Source organism: Dermacentor albipictus, chromosome 1, assembly GCF_038994185.2.
Source record: "Dermacentor albipictus isolate Rhodes 1998 colony chromosome 1, USDA_Dalb.pri_finalv2, whole genome shotgun sequence".
Taxonomy (NCBI): domain Eukaryota; kingdom Metazoa; phylum Arthropoda; class Arachnida; order Ixodida; family Ixodidae; genus Dermacentor; species Dermacentor albipictus.
In genome coordinates, this window is record NC_091821.1 from 468,441,285 (window position 1) to 468,449,003 (window position 7,719).

Sequence of the window (7,719 nt, forward strand, 5' to 3'; positions counted from 1 at the left end):
TCTGGCTGTCAGATAAGGATATGTTCAGCCTCGGATGTCTAGCTTCTTATCATTCGTTACGATTTCTAGACAGACGCGCTCTGGAGAGCGATTGCAGTGTCGTTCCGGCTGCTGCAAAGCATGACAAGCACCGCTGGGTCGGCAGCAGCATGACTGTTCCAGGCTCGCGCCGGAAACACCGCCGCTGCGCTCGTGCGAAAGCGAAACTGCCGCGTAAGCACATAGCACTGGCATAACGAAGGCGCGGCGTAAGCGCTCGCTCCCGCGGGCGGGGGAAAAATCAAGCCTTCTATGTATGTGTGGCCAAACGTGCCCAGACGCATCGAAACTCGGGTCCACCAGCTACCTCTAGGCGTCGCTGGCTGGCTCCGGAGCACTCAAGCAGCCGCCGTTCCCGCGTCTACACAAGCGGGAGACGCGCTGTATAAAGAGTCAAAATTTACCAGACGCTGTTGATAAAGCGCCTCTTTCCTCGTCCCTCCCGCTCCTGAGAAAGACATTCAACAACTGGGCCAGTCCTGCTTCCACGTTGTTGAGAATTTCACACTTGAAGGGTATATCAAACTCCATAAGCAGCTCGACGTAAAGATAATATTACTCGCTGTACATCTGATAGAACACATCTCAGCATACCGATGGCACCGTTGACAAGAAACGAAAAAGCACGAATGCTTCTGTGGCATTCACAGTCCGCAGCTGTTCCTGACGGGCTTTGGCTGTTGCCAAAAGCCGCGGCCGGAGCTCTGTGTCATGACATGTCATTGTATTGGCTTTTAGCCAGTCTATTCCTCGCCACCGACTCTGCAGCCTCTCCGTGCACAACAAGACATGTAACATGTGAAACAATGAAAAGATCAATGCCCAAGCATGTGCTTTCCTGAAGTTTTCAGTTTGATATCATTCCACAACTGAAGACATGGCAACTATGACCTTGACTTGATGCTTCTTTTTTCATTAAAACAAGCCTTGCCAGTCTCCTGTAAAACCTAGCTGTACCAGCCTGTTAAGATGAACATTTGCACTTATGATAAAGCAGTCATTTAAAATTTTGCACAATATTCTAACCGCTGCAAAAGTGCGGATATGCAAGTATGTTCAGTGCCGCAAAAAAAAATGATTTGGTGCCAAGTTACATCAAAACTGAAAGCTGGCCGAGTTGGTGTGGTTGCATCTTAAAGGAAACGTGCGCGAAAAATACTTTTTTTTCGGTAAGATTGAGCCAATTTGGAGTGGTAAGTTCATTTCAATAACACACGCCCGTATCCTGTGCTGCGCACCATGAACTGCACAGAGAGCTCTTACGAATAATTAACATTAGTTCCTTTTGTTATGAAAACTTGAAGTGCAGACCAACAACTAACAAGGAAACCAACAACTAAGAAAAATATAACTCTTTGGATTAGTAACTGGGATTGTTCCATTATTAACTCCCAGACAAGCACGAGATTCCTTTGCTCGTGCCTTCCTCCTAGCCTGACGTCCTGGTCGCAGACTTGTGCAGTACTCCGCCTTTTTTTTTCATCTTTTAAACGTGTTTCCGGTGCCCAATACCCAAGTCAGCAAAAAGTGAAGGTTCAGGCACAACATTATTATTAAGATAGTTACTTAAGAACCTCACCAGGTCGCGGGATTGAATCCCGCGCCGGCGACTGCATTTGAATGGGGGCTAACTTGGAAAACACCCGTGTACTTAAATTTAGGTGCGTGTTAAAGAAACCCAGCTGGTCGAGATTATTCCAGAGTCCCCCACTACGGCGTGGCTCATAATCAGATCATAGTTTGGCAGGTAAAACCCCATAATTTATTTTTCACTTAAAGAGCATGGTACGATCAGTGTTTATATAATTCTTCCAAAGCCTAAATGCATGCAGAATAGTGCATGGAGAACATTTTACACGCAAAGATTGATTCAGAGTTCCTTAATCTTACAACCAACAACAAGTGTGCGAGATCATTATCTTCAATAATGAACGTGCTTCCTTCGAAAATCTCTTGTACTTGAAAAGGCTTCAAAAGCAGTCTTTCCACAAAAAACCTTGCTCGACCAAGGGGCCACAACCTGTTTTGAATTTATGAAAGCTCTTGATAGGATATCTCTCTATTGCAAATTAGTTTTTCTCAAGACAAGAAATGCTTGTACATGTGTCATATGGTGTTAATCATCATCGAATTCTCCCTCACCACGCGACTGCTATGAATTGTGTGCATGAAATGTGGCTGTCTGCCAACAAGCTGCAGTGCTGCAACTCTATACAACTGCCTTTATGGGTACTTGTGGTGAACAAAAGATTTTCGTATGCCATTAGCAACTACAGTACACGAGTACGGCTGAAAATTTTCCTTTGCTATTTCTCAGAGCCACAATTTTTAGGCATTGAATAATTGAAATTTTATGTTGGCTTCTCATAAATGCATAAATTTGCTTGTGGAGAAAAATATGAAGATGCTAGCTTGCGTTATACAGTAATACTATATACTAACAAATACAGTGAATATGGAAAACAAATGTCAGGTTTTCCCTCTGGCTAAGGAACTCAGCCTGGGAAAAAAAATATCTTTGGGGAATTGAGCAAGCACATGTTTAGAAGTGCTTCCGATCAGTCAGTGAAATTGACTGTCCCATGAAAGATGTATGCTGTGTCCAGAACCTCGTACTAAAGAAACTACAAGTCTAAATTGTACGTTACCTAAATGTAGGATGCACCTGTCATTTGTTTATCCATATTTTGGTTATGTGAAGGAACTATGCAAGGCGTTTACTACACGTCAAAGAATCCCAAAGTCGTATAAAATGAAGGTAACAATGTCCCGAAAAAGTAACAACTTGAAACGTGAAACCAATGCATACCATGCATGCAGTCTTGTTGACAAGCTCCTCCAAGAATGCTACAACAAAGCTCCGAAGCGAATGACAGATAGGGCTTCCACTGTCGAACACCCTACGTATGGATGAAAGTTTGGAAGTTTAAGTTCCACATAATCTTGTTTGTTTTGCAAGGGTATAGTGAACAGCTGATGCTCGCAAGGAGAGCTGGAAAAAATGTGCAAAGGGGTATAGCATTATCTTAAGTCTTTTGGTAAGACCTTGGTTTACTGAATTAGATTATTATAAGAATATTTGACACTAGTGTAAACTTTCCTATTATGCAATCGTTGATTAGGTGTATATGCGGTGTCTAAAAGTTAGGATAGCGGCAGTTTCGAAATATTTTCCGGTCCTCCACTCAGATCAACCCTCTCAGACAGTTTTAACGCTTTCTAGTACGTGCTAGCCGAGAGCACTAGTGGTAGGGAACACCACCTTGCTTTTCATTGCCTGCTACTTTCATAAACACCAGTATAACAAAGACTAATTTTCTCGCTGAATATCCCGAACCGAAAAAGCTTCTACAATATTCGTCGTAGGTACCACGCGGACGAAGGCAAAGAAGAAGAAGACTGCATTCTTTCGCTTCAAGGACAGTCAGTGCAATTCCCACATCTGCCGCTCGATTTCAGCCAGGTTCCCCTCAAGTGCCACCGAATAGCCTCGGTACTCCAAGTTCACAGCGCTTAAACAAACTGGTAACCTTCCACGAGAGCCATGCTCATCTACCGAGGCGCGATCACGCAGCACCCTCGGGGCAGCACCTCGGCGCCGGCCATGTCACCGCACTACTGGATACCGCCCACCTCGGTGTCCTGCACTGGCGTCACCGAGGTCCAGTCGCTGCTGGCGCCTTTCTCGGCTGCCGCACGTCTGCACCATTGCGCACCGCAGCTAGTCGGTCAGCGCGGCGACGACGGCTTTCCTGCGGAGATGCAGGGTGACGATGACGCTGCCGTGGTTGCCGCTTCATCGGAACCCTTGGACGCCAGCTTCCCGGCCGAGCCGCCTGTCAGGAAGTCGTGCAGTCGCGGCGTGGTGTTCTTCGTCGCGGCGCTGCTGGCGTTCAGTGGATCGCTGGCGGTCATGTTCGTCGTCAGCCAATCATTGCAACCGGGGGAGCTGGCCGGCGACGAGCAGATGGTGACGGCCGTTGCCCGTCAGCCGCTGGTGCAGGAGCCATCGTCGGGGAACGCGTACGGTGAAGATGAGGCGGCGACTGTCGACGAGGATGTCGTGGCTCTGCCTGCAGCCGCCAACCGGAGTGGGACGGTAGGCGACGTCGACCACTTGCCTAAGGCAACTATTAGCTCGGTGCTGCTTGGGCGACACCGACCCTCCGGGAAACCACAGGTCACTGATGCGGTTCCGAACAGTGCGGTGCATAGCACTGGCGGGACCGAGACAACCGATTGGTTGGATTAGTAGGAACGTTCGGAAAAATGTGCTTGGTTAGGTGATTAAGAAGCCACAGCACGCCCTACAGGCTGTAGGAAATAAATACTACAGACCTCTACTGCGTGCTGTATTCATCATCATCATTTCATCACCAGCCTCTTTCTGTCAGCTCCACGAGGGAGGCCCCTCTCAGATTGCTCCAGCTGGTTTAAACTTGCACCTGCAAGTTCCCTAGTTTCAACACACCCTCGACTGCGCTTCCCTTCGCAGACATTATGTAATTCTAGTGGACCACCGGCTATCTACCCTACGCATTACATGGCCTGCTCAGCTCATTTCTCTTAATGTCAACTACAATATTGGCTACGCCCGTTTGCTCTCTGGTCCACACCGCCACACCGCTCTCTTCCTAAATTACGCCAAACGTTTTTCGTTGCGTCGCTTTTTGAGTTGTACGTAATTTGTTCTGTGTGTGCTGCCCGCTTGTGTAACACCCCAGCAGGTGCTTTACTGCGTTAGTAATTAATGATGATGATACTGAAGCGAGTGGAGCCAGTTAACACACTGAAACTCAGCAGAAAATTAACAGGTCATGTGCATGCATTTTCACGTGATTAGTTCTCACATTGCTCACAGATGAGTTAAACCCGAAGGTGCTCTATTTGGCCGCAGCACAAAAGCAGAACTCCTACATCTGCGCGAAGGAACACTCCAGGCAGTATTATGGATCAAGAAAAGCCGAACCTACCTCGAGCTTCGGAAAGGTTATTTCTGTCCGAGGGACACAAACTGCCGTACGTACCGGACTCGCTTCATACTCGCTGACCCGGGAGTTTCAAGTGGCTAAGCACCTATACGGTTAGCAGTCTCGCTGTAAGCACGATACCTTGACAGGGCTCCTGTACCGTCACCCAGTCGATCCGCAGCAGCGCTGTATCTACTGTGGACAAGCCGTTACACAATCTGCAGTGAATACGTAGCGCTTGGCAATGTCGGGCGACCGAACCAGGTGATGTGAGCAGACAGGAATTCTAAAATGATTTGCTACCTTAAAACAAAAAGAAACTATTGCGAATAAACTATCGGAAATGAATTTTAATGTGAATCTCCACCAAATGCTTATATTCTGCGCTTTATTTTGTGTGTATGGGCGTTGCGGGTGGGGTGGGGGGGTGGGGAGATAAATAGCTAAACTTAAATTTCGTCAACTTGCATAGCTTTTTCTCGCAAAATTTAGGTTCGTCTATTGCCAAACCACTTTTAGTTCATTATGGATATTCTAAGCAACAGGACCCAGGCGTTTAAGCTAAAGAAACTAAATAACCAATTTTATAGAAAATCTCCAATTCCTCATACAGAACTTTTACCCGCTGTGAAGAAGACGCGCCTCGCGGCACAGCCGCATCGCCAACGCGCGGCTCGGCTCGGCTCGCGCTGTTGATTGATGGCGTCTTTTTCGACGGTGCTTCGGGCTGCCTCGCGGTTGCTGGTCGCTGTGCCTTTGCATAAATAGCCGCTAATAAACCTCTTTTCACTCCCACTACAAGCACACACGAACACAACACAAACGCTCTTCAGGATGAGTTAATTTCAAAGCTCCATCCTTTTATAAGACACCGGCCATCCCGAGAAAAAAAAACGGTTTTCTTAGAAATTTTTTCTCTATACCATGTTCTACCCTCCAGTGCCAAATTAAAATGATGCTCACGTAATAGAAATGACGTCTTGCGGTATAAAATCGTGGACCTGCCACTCTTCAAATTCAGTTATTAGCCATGATTTTTTTTCTTGAATATCGGTGGTGGTCTAGCGCTACCTGCGGTACGCTTGGCGTGGAGTGAACCCAGGTGCCTATTTAAATGCAGCTTAATCCGGACATTTTCTATAACGCTCTGCAACTTCCGCATCGGAAGCTTTATTGCGATAGAAGTTATGTGTACAATCGAGGCGCTTTTGGCGCCTCCGCTGCCGCCACTGTGCTCCCCCAGTATCGACAGTGAAAGCGCGGCTCGCGTGAGGGAGGTTAGAATGTATCCAGAGACGCGCAGTGCGTTTGCCTTCAAAAAAGGCGAAGCGAAGTGGACGCACCCTCACGCTCCGCTCAGTCGGCTTCTACAGCGTTCTGCCTTTCGCTCACTGCTACGAGGGTTGCTTGCAAGAAAACTATAGCGTTGCTGCTGGGAAGCTCTGCGCACACCGCGCGCAGCGATGCGTGCAATGGTCTGAGCAGAACGGACAGTACACGTCAGTCTGCACACGCTACAGTGTATACGTCTCACAAAATGCAGACGCTCTTCGTTTGGTCTCTTCTGATACATCATCGAGGGGCGATGCCTAGTTAGCGTTATGAGACGCCTGCTAGAGCGCTGTTTCTGCTGTCCAGCAGAAGTTTGCCTCGCGTGCTGTGCTGCGCCAGCATCGCATCCCCACGTATTCTTGGAACACCGTTCTGAGGACCTTCAGCACAACTCTAAACCTTGCCATCGCTTTAAACGCTTCACCCTTCAGGCGAGACCCCCAATTTGTTCGCTAAATGCAGAACTTGGTAAGTTAATTTATTAGTCTTGGCGATTTACGCAATTAAGGGCACAATGCATAGATTGAACTGCTCCATAGAGTGCTCAATGACTGCTTTTAGTTGCACTCCTCTGAACGCAACATTATACACAGACACACAAATCACAAATATATATGTATTCTGTTAACGCCAAAAGAAACCGTCCACGCTTCCTGCTGGGTATCTTCAGCCAATCGACGTCCCACCTGAGCCCTTCGTTCCGTGTACGTTTGGTCTTTCTCGGACCCTTTCCTACATCTGCTGCAGGAAGGAAATGGGTTGCCGTCGCTACCGATTACGCAACGCGCTATGCAATGACATGAGCGCTGGCAACCAGCTGTGCTACAGACGTGGAGGACTTTCTCCTCTGTGACGTAACTTTAGCGCACGGTGACCCCCGTCAATACCTGACTGTTCGAGGCCGTACCTTCACGTCCAAAGTCGTTGACAATATTATACGCTGCTGCTCCATGCCACACAAGATAACCACGTCATACCGTCACCGGACAAACGGGCTGGCGGAGCGCTTGAATCGGCCCTTAAATGACATGCTTTCCAAGTACGTGTCGGTTGACCACCGTTATTGGGACCTTGCAGTGCCATACGTCACGTTCGCAATAATGCCTCCCACCCGGACACTGCTCGGTAGTGTCCTTTTTATCTTGTGTTCGGACGTGAACCAACTTCACCGTTGGGCACCATTCTTCCTTCCCCTGCAACTTCGACTAGTAAAATAGATGCGACGCTATTGCCCGGACTCATAACACGCGGCAGATAGTCCGTAGTAGACTTGCTGCTACCCAAGACAATCAGAAGCGCCTTTACGACCTGCGACGAACGTTTTGCTGCGGGTGCCCTCGTGCTGCTTTGGTCCCACTCCCGACGAGTGGGCCTTTCT